Source organism: Cricetulus griseus, assembly GCF_003668045.3.
Source record: "Cricetulus griseus strain 17A/GY chromosome 1 unlocalized genomic scaffold, alternate assembly CriGri-PICRH-1.0 chr1_1, whole genome shotgun sequence".
Lineage (NCBI taxonomy): Eukaryota > Metazoa > Chordata > Mammalia > Rodentia > Cricetidae > Cricetulus > Cricetulus griseus.
In genome coordinates, this window is record NW_023276807.1 from 220877068 (window position 1) to 220893564 (window position 16497).

Sequence of the window (16497 nt, forward strand, 5' to 3'; positions counted from 1 at the left end):
TAATAACCACAAGGATGTTATATCACAATAAATGGCTATCAGGAAACTAAGGACAGCCCAAGATAACTTGATTCCTAGCCATTAAATTCCGGCTTTCTAGAACCACAGATGTTATCATCAGTCAGCCTTGCAGACTGTAACAGGTGCAGCTTCTTTCCCAGTTCACACAGCATAATCCAGAATGTGGAGTTCTGTATGGAAAACAGCCTGGTTTCTTCAACAAACAGCATTTATAGGGGAAAAGGGAAGCACCAGCCTGTAAACCCAGAGATATCTGACAAATGTGGAGTGTGGATGTAGGGGAGATTTGAGTTCTGACTGTATATTGGATGGTATCATGCCTTTGTCTCTAAAAAAATCCCTTTGTCAGGCGCTGAGTTTTCCTGATTTTTTTTTTTTTTTTGGTCATAGGAATGTTTTCTTGATGGAGAAAACAGCATATTTATGTATGTTTTGGTGGGAACTCCTTCTCTCAATGTGGAATAAAACTCTCAATGTGGAATAACCCCCAAATCCACCAATGGGTATTTGGTAAACAATTTATAACAGATTCAAAAATAAAATCTCATCCACTTATTTTAAAAATGAAAAAAGAAATCTCTTTGTGTCAATGGAAGTCAGTGGCAATGGTATAGCCGAAGATGGGTGCTTTTTTTTTTTTATTACTTTTATACATTCTATGATTGGGATTTGTGGCTCATGGGTCTTCTCACTTTTCCTAAGTGTTGAGTTTTCCTTTTCTTTTAAAATTGCTTTTATTGATTAATGTATTATTTGGCAATTTCATACATTTATAGAGTGTACTCTGCTTACTCTCCCCCTCACCCTCTTTTGTCTCCCTGACACCCTGTTTTCCCCTCCTCTTCCCTACAAGTCTCTTTCCCACATTCGTGCTTTTTGGTTTTGTTTTGTGAGCCGCTGATTTTAACCAGGAGTCTGTGTGAGCACAGACAGTGCTTTTGGACTATCCACTGCAGCCTGGTGGACCCACTATTGGGTACACAACTGAAGACAATGACAGTCCCTCCTTCGGAGTCCATCAGTAACCAATAACTAGCTCGGCATGGAGGGGTAGGTTCCTATGAACCTCTCCTTCATGCATTACTGACAGGTGACATGGCAGTCTTGTGCAGGCCCAGTGTAGGCAACTGTAGCTGCTGTGAGATCACTTGCCATGGCTGTGTCATGCTTGAAGACAGCATTTCATTTCAGTCCTTCTCTCCCAATCACTAGGCAGATTCGAAAGCTTGATGCAAACAGCATGAGGCTTTATTGTTGTTTAACGAGCTAACCCCATGTTAGCTCGGGTCTTTCATCCACCCACCATGGCAGATGGCTAGCAAAGACAGCTCAAAGCGTCTGCATAGAGATCTTATAGGGCAGCGTAAGGGGAGTGTCTAGGGGTACACACAGGCTCAGGATTGGTGTGCCTCCAGGCTTGGAGGGTTTGCCCTGTGTTGATTGGTCAGCTGGTTGTTATGGCCCATAGGCCCTCCCAGGGTGGTTGCTATGCTCTATGTGCACTTGTTCCTACCCTCTGCATTTGTCTGTAAAGCACACCCAGAGCCGTAAAGCATAACGCCACCAGCTATCTTCTGATTGGTTCTGATTGCCATGAGGCAGGCATCTGACCTCCTAGTGACCAAGGCAAGGTCGTGGCAAGCACGTGTTACTGTCAAGGCTGAGGAAATGGGGAGCTAGTCCCTTCATAAGCACCTTGATTACTTAGTCTAACCACCTTGAGCAGCCATTTACTGCAAATCAAAGTCTAGTTATGTTAGACCCCCGGAAAACTCAAGTACCCGGGGTCCCAGGCCACGTTCTCGATCACCCCAATCATCAGGCAGATTCGAGAGCTTGCTGCAAACTGCACGAGGCTTTATTGTAATTTAACGAGCTAACCCCATGTTAGCTCAGTTCTTTCACCCACCCGCCATGGCGGATGGCTAGCAAAAGACAGCTCCTAGGGCCTCCCAAGAGATCTTATAGGACAGCATACGGGGAGTGTCTAGGGTTACGCACAGGCTCAGGATTGGTGTGCCTCCAGGCTTGGAGGGCTTGCCCTGTGTTGATTGGTCAACTGGTTGTTATGGCCCATAGGCCCTCCCAGGGTGGTTGCTAAGCTCATTGCTGTGCGCTTGTCCATAAAGCATACCCAGAGTCATAAAGCATTGCGCCACCAGCTAACTTCTGATTGGTTCCTTGTCACAAGGCAGGCATCTGACTTTCTAGTGACTAACTTCTGATGGGTTCCTTGTCACGAGACAGGCATCTGACCTCTAAGTGACCAAGGCAAGTTTATGACAAGCACGTGTTCAGCTGTTATGGCTGCCGAAAGGGGAGCAGGTTCCTTCAGTTAAAACTGAGAGGAGCAGTCTTTGTCTGTCTGGCCCAGGTGTGATGGGCTGTTTTCTATAGTACATATTTCCATGAGTCACTAAAGCCAGTGTGTGCTGTGGATTTCTGCTTCCACTGCTCCAGGCCTGGTGCTTTCCTTAGCCTAGCTCCCACCCCTTCTGTGGAGCAGCAGATCCCCTTTCATGTGTTCTTAGTGTTTCCTTTGCAGACAGCCTTGCTTGTGTCCCTACCAGAAAGAAAGAAAAGTTGATGAGGAAGGCAGAGTAGAGTCTCGACCCCAATAACAAATATAAACAGTGGCTGTGTGGGTCAAATGTGTGAAATAATGTATGCAAAAGACTTTGCAGAGAGAAAATGCTATGTAAACGTAAGGCGAGACTGTTTTCATTTTCAATTCTTTCTCAAGAGAGAATTGTTCTTGGCCCCCAAGCTATAAGAATATAAGAAATGGGAGTGAGCGGGAATTGTTCAAGTGTAAGAGAAGTCTCTCTGACTTTTTGCAGTCAACCACTGTCTAATTCACTGAACTAGGGACATTAACACCAGTTTCCAAGAATAGAACCTCTGAGGCCAGTCTGCTAGCCACCTGCAGGGAGAGTGATTGGGAACAGAGAGAGGAGCAGGGAGGATGAGTGGGATCTGATGAAGGGTTGAAAGGTCTGAATCAGAGTTGGCTGTGGCCAGGCATCTCACACATCTGGGTCAGGCAGATGGTGCAGCTGGATTTTCTGGCCCCAGACCAAGCCAACACCTTGTTCCTCTAGACACAGGAGAGCCCGGCAGCTGACAATTGGCCAAAGAGGCCCACTGCTTCTTAGGGTGTAGGAGAATTTGGGAGTGAGGAAGTGAATCTAAATTGCCTTCCATGGGACTTGAACCTTGTCCTCCCTGATTCTTCCTCTACCCTAGTGTTGAATTTCAGTTATCCAGAGGTGTGTGTGACTGCAGTCTCTGGGGAATGGGTTCACAGAAGAGAAAACCAGTGTAGTAGGGAAGCCCCTGTGAGCGAGTATCTCCAGCACTGTGGGCAGGAGGCCAGGGCCCTTTCCTGACTTTATTCTTCCTCTCTGGATCCATTACCTAGGGCTTATTATGGCCCAGTTGAAGGGACCAGCTCCCCATTTTGGCAGCCTTAACAGCCTAGCATGTGCTTGCCTGACCTTGCCTTGGTCATTAGGAGGTCAGACGCCTGCCTTGTGGCAAGGGACCAATCAGAAGTTAGCTGGTGGTGGTATGCTTTATGGCTCTGGGTGTGCTTTACCAACAAGTGCACAGCAATGACGTGCAGAGCTAGCAACCACCCTGGGAGGGCCTATGGGCCATAACAACCAGTTGGCCAATCAACACAGGGCAAGCCTGGAAGCACACCAATCCTGAGCCTGTGTGTACCCCTAGACACTCCCCTTACGCTGCCCTATAAGATCTCTATACAGTGGCTTCTTGTTGTCTTTCTTAGCCATCCACCATGGTGGATGGATGAAAGGCCTGAGCTAACATGGGGTTAGCTCGTTAAACAACTACAATAAAGCCTCGTGCTGTTTGCATCAAGCTTAGGACTCCACCTGGTGATTGGGGTGGCCGAGGTCCTGGGCTGAGATCCTGGGGGCCTGAGCCTCCAGGGGTTTTTCACAGTAACCTTTCAATTTTTAAATTTATCTTTGTGTGTGCTGACATGTGTGTGCTTGAGGTCATGCACATGCCAATGAGCACACGTGGAGGTCAGAGGACAGGGGTTGGTGCTCTCCTTGCACCTCATTGAGGCAGGGTATCTCTTGTCTGTGCTATGTGTGTACTCCAAGACAGCTGGTGCCCTCACTGGAGACTGGACATTAGACCTTAAATACAGCAAGCACACACTGCACCACTGAGCGGCTACCTGGCACAGGTTCCATGTTGGGCATATGATGATAACGTCATCTGATGACCCATCTCTCAGAATGGACCCTGTCTGTAAACAACATGGGCCCTTGGTTTGGAGGTTCCAGTCCTTGTCATCTTCCCAAAGAGTTTAACTTTCCTGGGGAAAAATGGTCATGGGCAAAGATGACAAAGTCAAGGGGGCCCGACTATGCCGTGGTTAGACTTCTGTTTAGTTTTGAATCTTACCCTCCTGATGGGGTGCTTGGAGCCCTGAGTCTACTGCCTCCTCCATTGTTTTCCTTCTGAGAAGGAGCCCCAGTCCCCAGCCCAAGGGGCGGGTATCTGACCATTAGCACTTAGAAGGTAGAGAGGTTTCTACCCCGTGTCCTCCATTCCTTGCCCCACCCTCTTCCCTACACAGCACCCTCAGATTCTTTTGCACCCCTCTCTCTCTCTGGCTCTTTGGGGTAGGCTAGCTTTTTCCAGAAGTATCCTTCCAAAGCATCACCTTTTCCCTCCTGCTGGAAGAGCTATTGTTCTCGAATTTGCAGGCTTCCTGCCCAGAAAGTCCCTTGCTGCTTCTTCCTCATGACTGCTCACCTTTGCCCACCTTCTCCCTCTCTACTCTCATTTCTCTCTCTATTCCAGTTGGTGTTGTCTCCATTTGTTTTCACCAACAGCCTCTTTCCAACCATCTCTTTGCCCTCTTTTCATGTCTCTCCTCAATTAAGACTGTACTGGGAAGCACTCAGATGGAAACTGTCCATTCAAGTGCATACTCAGGGTAGGAGCTCAGCTCCTGCATGGCCCATAGGGCCTCCATGCTCACACTACTTTCCTTCTGGACTAATCCACATAGCACATACTCTACTTCATCATTGAACCTGTCCTGTTCCTCCATGCAGCCATACTGCTCCCTCTTCACCAGCCCTCTATACGAACTCCCTTTTCTTTTACATGCTGTTTGCCAAGATTCTTCCTTGCTTGAAAAATCTCAGCTTAGATGTCACTTCTGCAAACATTCTTCTGACCCCCAAATCTCTCTGTGGACAGTGTGTGTCAGTAGGGTGGACTTGTCTTTTAGAATTGTCTTTTGTCTTCAGTGGGTGTGGTGGTTTGAATAAGAATGGTCCCCATTGACTCATAATGTTTGAATATTTGGTTCCCCGTTAGTGGAACTGTTTGGGAAGTATTGGGGGTGTGTGGCCTTGTTAGAAGAGATGTGTCACTAGGGGTGGGCTTTGAGGTTTCAAAAGACTCTTCCCCATTCCCAATGTCTCTCTCTGTCTAATGGCTGTATCTCAATAGGTGAGCTCTCAGATACTGCTCCAGCACCATGACATGCTCCCTGCCATGATTGGCATGGACTTTAACCTTCTAAAACTGTAAGCCCCAAACAAACTCTTCCATAAATTGCTTTGGTCATGGTGTCTTATCAGAGCAATAGAAAAGTAACTCCGACAACATATTTGAGCCAGGTATGGTGGCATACACCTTTAATCCTAGCACTCTGGTAGAAAGGCAGGTGCTCTCTGTGAGTTCAAGGCCAGCCTGGCCTACATAGTGAGTTTCAGGCAAGCCAGGGATACACAGTGAGACTACTCTCTAAAACAAAACAAAACATGTTTTTGTAATCTATATATTTTTTCCATGTGTATTCATGTTTTGCCTGCATGCATGTCTGTGTGAAGGTGTCAGATTCCCTGAAACTGGAGTTACAGGTAGTTATGTGCTGCCATGTGGGTACTGGGAATTGAACCTGGGTCCTCAAGGAAGAGGAACCAATGCTCTCAAGCACGGAGCCATCTCTCCATCTCCTAAAAAACAGTTTTGAAGAAGTCAAGCAAATAATTTAAGGTCACTCACTCATTGGGAACTGATATTGAGGCCCTGTGGTTCTCAAACCCTGGAAAGTTTGTTTGGCGATGGGCACACCATAGTCAGAGCTGCATGTTTTCCCAGCCCCCAGCCCCTGGCACAGTGTTGTTGACTTTGGATCTCTCCACCCAGTGAGGATAAAATTCCCTGGGCCCTTGGGGTAGCTTTACCATCAGCCTTGATCTCCAACTGGTCTCGATTGAATCTGCCAAAGTCTAGCAGAAAGCTCCTGAACTAGGGCCCCTGTAATCAAAGACACCATCCCTGGAGGGAGGCAGGTGGAGGTCACTCTACTTTCAATGCCAGGCTTCTTTAGCCTGCTCCTCCCCTTCTCCTTAGAGCACTCCTTTCTGTGTCCCTGGCACCCAGGGAAACACAGACTGGGCAGAGTTTTACAGGGACAGGGCTTGGAAAGTGTGAGGAAGGTTCTCACTAATTGGTGGCCTAGTGGTTCCCTTAATGAGCAGGGGTGTGAGTTCCTATTTGGCCAAGTCCACATAAGGTTGCATCTCTGGGGAGATGCTGGGCTGGAAGTTTAGATTATTCTGCAGCTTTTAAAGCAAACATCTACTTAGAAAACATGACGTCACTGGGGATGGTTTGGTTACCCTGCAGGGTGCTGGCAGTGAAGCCTTTCCCGTCTCCAGTTTGTATTATCTTAAGAGAAGGATGAGAAGAACACTTTGAAATAGGAGGGAAGATGCTTCTGGATGGGGGGGGGGAGAAGAAGAGACAGAGACCAGAGACAGAGACAGAGAGAGACCCAGAGCCTGACAGAAAATACACCATCATATACAGGGACTCTGTGAGTGATTTTATGGATTATATAATGATTTGTAGCTGGAAATACTAGTTCAAGAAGCTCCAAGTCCACCTCACAGTCTTTAATATAGACCAAAGGAAAGTGACAGAGTGGAAGTAAGGGCACTGACTAATATTGATTCTGTTTTGGAAGGTCAGTGCTGGGCCCTCAAAACCTGCAAGATTCCTTATGGCTGGTGTCCACATTCTTTGTCTCTTCTCTCAGTCATTCCTCTTTGTCTTTGATTTCGTTCTCATTTCCTCTTTTTCAATCTTTCTTTCTCCCTTCTCCTGGGGACTTGAGACTGGCATCTACACCCAGTTTCTGCAGTGCTGGGGATAGGACCTGGGGCTTTGTGCGAGCCAAGCAAGCATTCCACAATGGAGCCACACAGCCAACTAAGGCCCTCTTCTCTTTTTCTTTCTGCTTCCTTTGCCCTCCCCTTTCTCATCTTAGACAATACTATCCACCTCTCTTTGTCTTTATCCTGCTGAGTATCATTTCCTTAAAACTCCTCTTTCCCTCTATTTTTGCCCACGTTGTTCTTGCTTAGCAAGAAACATAGCTAAGCAAAAGATAAAACAAAACAGTATAAAAATGAAGAAACCCCTCAGCTCATTGTCGACACAGACATCCTGTTGTATAGCCCTCCAAATTTCTGTCTACAAATGAGCTCTTGGAGATCTAGGAGGCCTGGCATGATGGTAGAGGCCTGCACTCCTGGCATGTGGAAGATGGAGGCAATAGTAGGATCAGGGGTTCAAGGTCATCCTGGGCTACACAACAGAGACCCTGTCTCAAAACAACCAGGACTGGAGAGATGGCCCAGCAGTTAAGAACACTTGCTGCTCTTGCAGAGGACTAAGGTTTGGTTCCCAGCACCCACACAGTGAATAACAATGGTCTGTAACTTCCAGTTTCAGGGTTTCATATCTAGGCCTTCTGGCTTCTTCAGGCACTGCATGAATGTGCTGCATATAACGCATATGCAAAAGCAAAACACTCATAATCATTTAGTTAAAGAAAACCATAAAACCAAACTACAACAAAGCCTCCAACCAAACAAACCAAACAAAACCAGAAAACAAACAAGGAGAGACTTGGTAAGTGGAAGCCTCAGTTTGAAAGAGCTGCGTGATCTTGGTTGAGTCAGTTTCCCCAGGCCTCCCCTAGAAACAATCCTGGCAATCCCGGCTGTAACCAAGCACACTGCAAGCTGACTGACTAGATTTTTCTCTCAAGGAAGCTTTCAGATGGTCTCCTTCTGCCAACACACAAAGGATAGACCTGGTTGTTGGGCCCACCCAGCTACCCCTCCCTTCCTCCAGACTCACCCTAGCCTTCTCCACTTTCACCGTTTCTGCAGAGTCTTTGGAAAACTCTACACTCTGGTTTCCCATCCATCTGTACCAACAAATTCAAAAGTGCTGCCCCAGCACTCTCTACATCCCCAGGGTGTCCCCAGGAACAGGAGGTACAGAGTGGGAATGTTGTACCACAATCTACAGCTTGTGGTGCCCACCTAGGGAAGGGGTTGGGAGGCGCCCTCCTGCGGCTGGGGGATGATTTTTCTCCTGAAGTTTCTTGGCCAAGTTACCATGGCCCTGTGCTCAGGCCCCAGGGCCAGGCCTGTGGGTGTGGGCGACCTTGAGGCTCTCAGCAAGGAAGGCTTTCAAGTGGATGCCAGCTGGACTTGGGTGCGGGTGCTTTCAGCCTGGCAGGGCCAGAGAGAGAGCTGCAGTGAGAAAAACACTGTTGGAGAGCTGCCTGGTGGGAAGGGCAACAAGAGTAAGTAGACCGGCAGGTCCCAGTGCCTGTGCAGGCAGAGATCGGGAAGGCCATAATGTGTGTCACTATACAAAGGAACAGCCAGCCTATTTCACCAAAAAGGAGCCACTGAAGAGACAGGAGTGACAAGTCTGCCTATCAGGGTCTAAAACAGTTTCTGAAGGCTGCCTTGGTCCCCACCCCAGACTCAGAAGCCTAATCAGGTCAAGCAGGCTCCCTGGCCAGACACAGTGGTATTGTTCAAAGCCACTACTGTCCCCATGCTGTCCCCAATCCCAGCAGAGACCAGAGGTCTTACAAAGGAGGCCCTGAGGGACAGGGCTGGGAGGACAAGGTCCAGAGTCCCAGGGAGGCAAGAGCGCTCACCAGCAGTTCTCTCTCCAGCGGGTTATTTTTTACCCTAAGCTGCCAGCCCTGGCCAACACGAAGGCTGTTTTTGTTTGCTTATGGGCACTTGAGCAAACTGCCCTGAAAGGTCAGTCCTGGTCCCAGGCGGCCTGGGACATGGCAGCCTATTTGGGAGGTATGGAGAGAAAGGAAGCTACAGCTCCCCCCATTCCCACCCCCCAGGCTCAGATGACTTCACTGGAGCGGGAAATGAGCAGGCAAGGGGAAGGAGGCTGTTTCTGGAATACTTTGGCTACCCCATAACATTTAAATAGGGCTGAGGTCAGCAGTTTATCTGCTTTCCAGAACATCCCACAGAGGGGTGAGATCTTAAGCCCTGTGGAAGACCAGGGTGAGCCTTGGTCTGTAGAGAGGTCAGACAGTCACTGCCTGAAGCTTCCTGTCTCCACTCAGCACCTGCCATGAAGTAGAACTTTGAGGTCTATTCTAGGCTTTGGACAAACGTTACTAAACATACATCTCATGCCTGTTGCCAAGCCTAGGGGTGGAGCCAGAAGTGGTACAGGGTTCTATAAATGATAACTAGCCTCCAACTTTCTTGGGACTTTCCCAGTTTTGATCCAGAATGTATGATTTCTGAAGGCTCAGAAAACCCTCTGAACATACTTGAGAGTTGCTCATGGACCCTAGAAGCTGTCTGACAGCTCTTGGTCTGGAAGGTACGGATAAGTGAAGCCATATGCCAAGGAGTGTATGCAGGCATGGGAAATGGGAGGAGGCTGAAGTGTTCTTGGAAGGGAGAAGATGTCTGTCATCTTACTGGTGGACAGTGGGGACCCTTCTGGAGTTTAGGGAATGAACTGTGTTGAGGCATGATTTATATCTGATGCATAAAGTAGTCAATAGATTCTAATAAATGTATATAACCACTCAATTGCTCTACTAATCAGAACCTCTGTTTCATCCAAGAAACTTTATATTCAGCCCCACTCACCTCACCTGATTTCTGAAGCACCTTGCTTATTTTGTAACTCAGAGAACTGTGTTCTCTTCTGACTTACTTTCTCTGCTCAAACTGTTTTTACAGTTAATTTGAGTTGCATGTATCAGGAGCTGGGATGGAGCTCTGTAGGTAGAGTGCTCGCATAGCATGCATGAACCCTGTGATCACTGTAGCACTTCATGCATCACAACAGAAGGCACTCACAGAATCCCAACACTCCCCCCAAGAGCATCAGAAGCTCAAAGTCATCTTCAGCTACAAAGTAGTTAGAGACCAGCCTGGCTACAAGAAAGCAAAAAAGTGGAGAAAACTGACAAAGCTACCAACCCACAACAACAACAAACAAAACAGTTACAGCACCAAACCTTTAAAAATTTCTCTCAGCAGTTTTGTAGTTTTTGTTATGAAGGTCATATACATCCCATAATAATTTCATTTTCTGTATGTTTTATGTAATTACTATGTAACTATTTATATTTCTAATTTCTGCTCTTAGAATATAGCAGTGTGAAGAATGTTTGTATATTGTCCTACACTGTAACGCTGTTAAATTCATTTACTGCTTTTTTTTTTCTGGTAGACACCTTAAGATTTTCTATATTATTTGTCTATGAGGTCTGTGAATAAAGACAATTTCATTTCTTCCTTTCCAAGATGTATTTGCTGATTTTGTGTCTTCAGAAATGGTTCCCAGTAAAGTACTGAGCAGAAGTGGAGACGAAAGTATTACCTCATCCCTGATTTTAGAAGAAAAAAATCTCGCCGGGCATTGGTGGCACATGCCTTTAATCCCAGCACTTGGGAGGCAGAGGCAGGTGGATCTCTGTGAGTTTGAGGCTAGCCTGGTCTCCAGAGCGAGTGCCAGGATAGGCTCCAAAGCTACACAGAGAAACCCTGTCTCGAAAAACCAAAAAAAAAAAAAAGAAGAAGAAGAAAAAAATCTCCTCTCTTATCACAGAGTATATGATTATCTATAGATTAAGAATATAAATTAATGCTCTTTATTAAGTTGAAATCTTTCCCTCCATTTATAATTTGCTTTTTACATTCAAAGGGAATTTTGAGACTTGCCAAATGCTTTTCAGTCGAAATGGCTAAGTAGTTTTCCTCCTTTGTTCTGTCAAAGTGGTGAATGACACTAATTGGTTTTCAAAAGTCAAAGCAGTATTACATTCCTGGAATAAAAGCCATTTGGTCATAATACATTATATATTTCTTTCCATGTATTAGATTCAATTTGGTTCATATGTGTGTGTATGCATGCATGTAGATGTATGTGTGTGTGTGTTTGTGTGTGTGTGTACATGAGTGTAGAGGCTAGAGGTCAGCCTCGTGCATGGTTCCTCAGGAGGGCTCCACCTTGTTCTTTGAGACAGGGTCTCTCACTGGCCTGAAGCTTGCCTTGGAGACTAGACTGGCTGACCTATGAACCACAGGGAGGCATCTGCCATCACCTCCTCCAGGTTGGGATGTCAGGTGCATATTGTTACACCTTTATACACAGGTTCTGAGGAGCAAACTAAGGTCCTCAAGCTTGTGAGACACTAACTGAGCCATCTCCCCACCCTTTAATTTGCTAATGATTGTTAACTGTACTATTTAATAAATACCGTTCCTAAGTTCTTTACGACATTTGTCTACAATTTTCTTTATTGCCTTTGTCTGATTTTATTATCAGATTTATACTGGCCTTATAAAATAAGCTGAGATTACCTTTTATTTCCTGAGTGTTCATGAGAATTGTATTACATCATGCATCAATCTTTTATAGAATGCAGCTGTGGAAACGGCAGAACCATATTTTCTTTGCTAGAATTTTGTTTCAGTTTCTTAAAAAATCAATTTCTTTAAAAGATATAACTGTTTAGGTTTTTATTGCTTTGGATTAGTTTTTATAAGTTGTGTTATTCAATATCTGCATTTCATGTATTATCGAATACATTGGCACTTGATTACACATATTATTTCCTTATTTTCCCCTTAATGTCTATATCATCTATATAATAGCATCATTTCTTTATGGTATTAGACTTTGTTTTTCTCTAATATTCAATTGGGTTTTCTTTTCTTTTTTTTCTTTTTTTCTTTTCTTTTTTTCTTTCTTTTTCTTTTTTCTTTTTTTTTTTTTTTTTTGGTTTTTCAAGACAGGGTTTCTCTGTGTAGCTTTGGAGCCTATCCTGGCACTTGCTCTGGAGACCAGGCTGGCCTTGAACTCACAGCGATCTGCCTGTTCTGCCTCCTGAGTGTTGGGATTAAAGATGTGCACCACCAATGCCTGGCCTCAATTGGGTTTTCTTTAGGGACTCATCAATTTTATTAATTCCTTCAAATAACTTTGGGCTTTGCTAATTCTATTGCTTGTAGGGTTGTTGTTGATTTCTGTTCCCATGGTTATCACTCTTTTTACTTCTGTTTACCTTGGGTCTAATTTGCTCTTCCGTACATATTTATTTTTCATTTGAGACTTGGTCTCCTGTAACCCATGGTGGCTTCGAACATGCTAAGTAGCTTAGACTGGCCTTGAACTCTTTCAGATCATCCTGAATGGGATTACAGGCTGTTGGGGGCCCAAAAATATAGATTATGATATTTTGGGTGCAAACCTTGGCTCAATTACAGGAGCTCGAAGTTCCCATTGTCTTTTAGATGCTGACTGATTACCTCCGGATGCCTGGCCTTGGTGGGGAATGGTTCATAGCTTGTATTGCAATAGACCTAAGCCCCTGGGTGGATGCACACCCATCATGGGGCTGGTGGAACATGCCTAGAAACTAGTAAGTGACTAGGATGTCTGAAGGCTTGTGTAGGGAGTGGTGAGAGGCTGGTGAGGATGTGCAGTTTTAGGGGTGTCTCCGGGATTAAAGGAAATATTTGATATCAGCTTTATACATGATAATAGATGTCTTCTGCTATCACCCCCACTGTTGGAAAGCTATTTAAGAGGATGCTTGAATAAATTGTGGACTCCAGTATGAACTGAGAGCCCTCCTGAGATGACAAGATGTCTCTGTCAGGTCCTTAATGCTGGTGGAAAGTGCCTAGAAACTAGTAAGCGACTAGCAAGATGTACCCTTGTAGGATGTCTGAGGGCTTGTATAGGGACTGGTGAGAGGCTGGTGAGGGCGTGAAGTTTTAGAGGTGTCTCTGGGTAGCTAGAAGTTTCCCGATCCAGATTCTGCTGGTTCTGATTGCAGCCCCAAAGGCATCAATCCGGAATAGATGGCCTCTGTAGCATGGGACTGATACAGGCCGGACCCCAGCAACAGGCACATGCTAGCATGGAGATTAAACTCAGGGCTTTGCACATGCTGGGCAAACATGCTACCAACTAAGCCCCAGCCCCAGCCCTCATGCCAGTTTTGTTACGCCTACTGTTTTCATGGTGTATCTTCTGTTAACCATTACTTCAAATCTACCCTTGTAATTAAAGTATTCCTAATGTAGATAACATCAAGTTGGATATTTTAAATTTATTTGTTTTACATCCCAACCACAGCTTCCCCTCTTTCTTCTCCTCCCACTTTGTCCCCCTCCTTCCCTCTGCATCCCCCAATCCACACCTCCTCCATAATCACTCAGAAAGGAGCAGGCATCCTATGGGCTTCAGCAAAGCATGACATATCAAGCTGCCATAAAAACAAGCACCTTCTCCAGCACGAGGAATAGGTTCCTAAGAGCCAGTCAAAGCACCTGGGACAGCCACTGCTTCCATTGCCAAGAGTTCCACATGTAGACAAAGCTATGTAACTGTCATATGTATGCAGAGGGCCTAAGTCAGTCCATGAAGGCTCCTTGGTTGTTGGTTCAGATTCCACGAGTTCCCATGAGCCAGGCTAATAGTTTCTGTGGGTTTTCTGCAATGTTCCTGACTCCCTGTCTCCTATAATTTCTCCACTCTCTCTCCTTAGCAGGACTCCCAAAGCATGGCCAAATGTTTGGCCTTGGGTCTCTGGATCTGCTTCCATCAGTCACTGAATGAAGGCTCTCTGATGACAATGGGGGTAATCACCAATCTGTTCACAGGGGATGGCCAGTTCAGGCTATGCATCCACTGCTGCCAGGAGTCTTGGCTGGGGCCATCCTTGTAGAGTTATGGAAGTTTCCCTTGCATCAGGCTTCTACTTGACTCAATAAAGCCCTCCTTTCCAGTCATCTCTCTCAGCACCCTCCCCTACATACACACTCAACCCGATCCCTCAAGTTCCCATCCCCACATGCCTCCAGTTGAACCAGGGAAATCCATGGATGCTCCCACTTGGGCCCTCCTTATTACCTAGCCTCTCTGGATCTGTGTATTGTAGCATGGTTATCCTTTACAGATAATATCCACTTATGAGTGAGTACATACCACTTTTGTCTTTCTGGGTCTGGGTTATCTCACTTGAGTGAGATAACATTGAGTAAATGTACTACATTTTCTTTATCCATTCTTTGGTTGAGGGGCATCTAGGTTGTTTCCAGGTTCTGGGCTATTACAAATAAAGCTGCTATGAGCATAGTTGAGCAATTTTCCTTGTGGTATGAGTGTGCATCCTTTGGTGTATGCCCAAGAGTGGTATTGCTGGGTCTTGAGGGAGATTGATTCCCAATTTTCTGAGAAACTGCCACATTATTTTCCAAAGTGATTGTACAAGTTTGCACTCCCACCAGCAATGGAAGAGCCCTTGCTCCACATCCTCTCCAGCATAAGCTGTCATTTGTCTTAGCCATTCTGACAAGGTGTAAGATGGAATCTCAGAGTTCTTTTGATTTTTTTCATTTCCCTGGTGGCTAAGGAGATGAACATTTCTTTTTAAGTGTTTCTTTGCCGCTTGAGATTCTTCTGTTGAGAATTCTCTGTTTAGGTCAGTACCCCATTTTTAAATTGGATTATTTGGGTATTTTTGATGTCTAGTTTCTTGAGCTCTTTATATTAGCCCTCTGTCAGATGTGGGGTTGGTGAAGACCTTTTCCAAGTCTGTAGACTGCCATTTTGTCTTATTGACAGTGCCCTGGGCCTTATAGCTTTTCTGTTCATAATGTCCCATTTATTAATTGTTGGGAACTTCAAGTCTTTGAAGAAAGAAATTGGAGAAGATGTCATAAGATGAGAAGATCTCCCATGCTCATGGATTGGTAGGATTAACAAAGTAAAAATGGTCACGCCACCAAAAACAATGGACAGATTCAGTGCGATCCCCAATCAAAATTCCAACACAATTCTTTACAGACTTTGAAAGAACAATACTCAACTTCATATGGAAAACCAAAAACCCAGAATAACTAAAACTATCCTGTACAATAAAAGTACTGCCAGAGGTATCATCATCTCTGATCTCAAGCTTTACTACAGACCTATAGCAATAAAAACAGCATGGTATTGGCATAAAAATAAACAGATGGATTAAAAAAGAATTAAATTATTGACCTAGACATAAATATACACACCTATGGACACTCTACAATGGAGAAAAGAAAGCATCTTCAAAAAATGGTGTTGGCATAACTGATATCACATATAGAAGAATGTAAATAGATCTATATCTATCACCCTGCACAAAATTCAAGTCCAAGTGGATCAAAGACCTCAACATAAATACACTGAACCTCATAGAAGAGAAACTGGGGAAGAACCTTGAACACATGGGCATAGGAGACAACTTCCTGAAATTTTAAATTGTTTTTTAAAGATTTTTTCCTTTTGTTTTATGAACATTTTCTTTGCATTGATATCTATGCACCATATGTGTGCTGGTGCCCACAGAGGTCAGATGAGGACATTGGATCCCCTGGAACTGGAGTTATAGATGGTTGTGAGCTGCCATGTGGGTGCCGGGAATAAAATCTAGGTCCTCTGCAACAGCGAGTGCTCTTAACTGCTGAGCTATATAATGGCATATATAGCACAGGATACACAGTACCATTTCAAAATGTAGGATAAAGAACATAGTGAAGAAATACTGGACCAAGGCAAGACATAAAGCTATCTGGGCAAACTCCAAACTGCATCTCCATGTTTGATGTCAAAATGCTCTTCAGATCTCCAACTCCTTTCAACTTTGTTGACTGCTACACACTTCCTGTTTTGGGCTGGTTCCACTCCCTGTTAGAGGTATCCCAAGACTCTAGCATTTGCAACATCTTGGGGTTGCCAAGGCTATCCAGGCTTCACCTTCACAGCTTCATACAGTGGCCTCGTTGGGCCTTCATGCATGACACCCCTGCCACACAGCTGGCCTCAACAACTTTTGTTAGTTGTAGAAGAGGATTCCATAGCAACCCTCTTCTTCTGTTCTTGACTCTAAAGCTAGAACCACATGGCCGAAGCTGCCAAGTTCTGCTGCTTGCTGGAGCTGGAACACGGCCCCCTTGTTCAATTACACCTTCACAATTTTTCTCTCACCACTCCCATTATTCCATTCCTTTATCTGTTTATCTCCTTGAACACAAGACTTGCTCCATTCCACTTCCTGATTCCCCC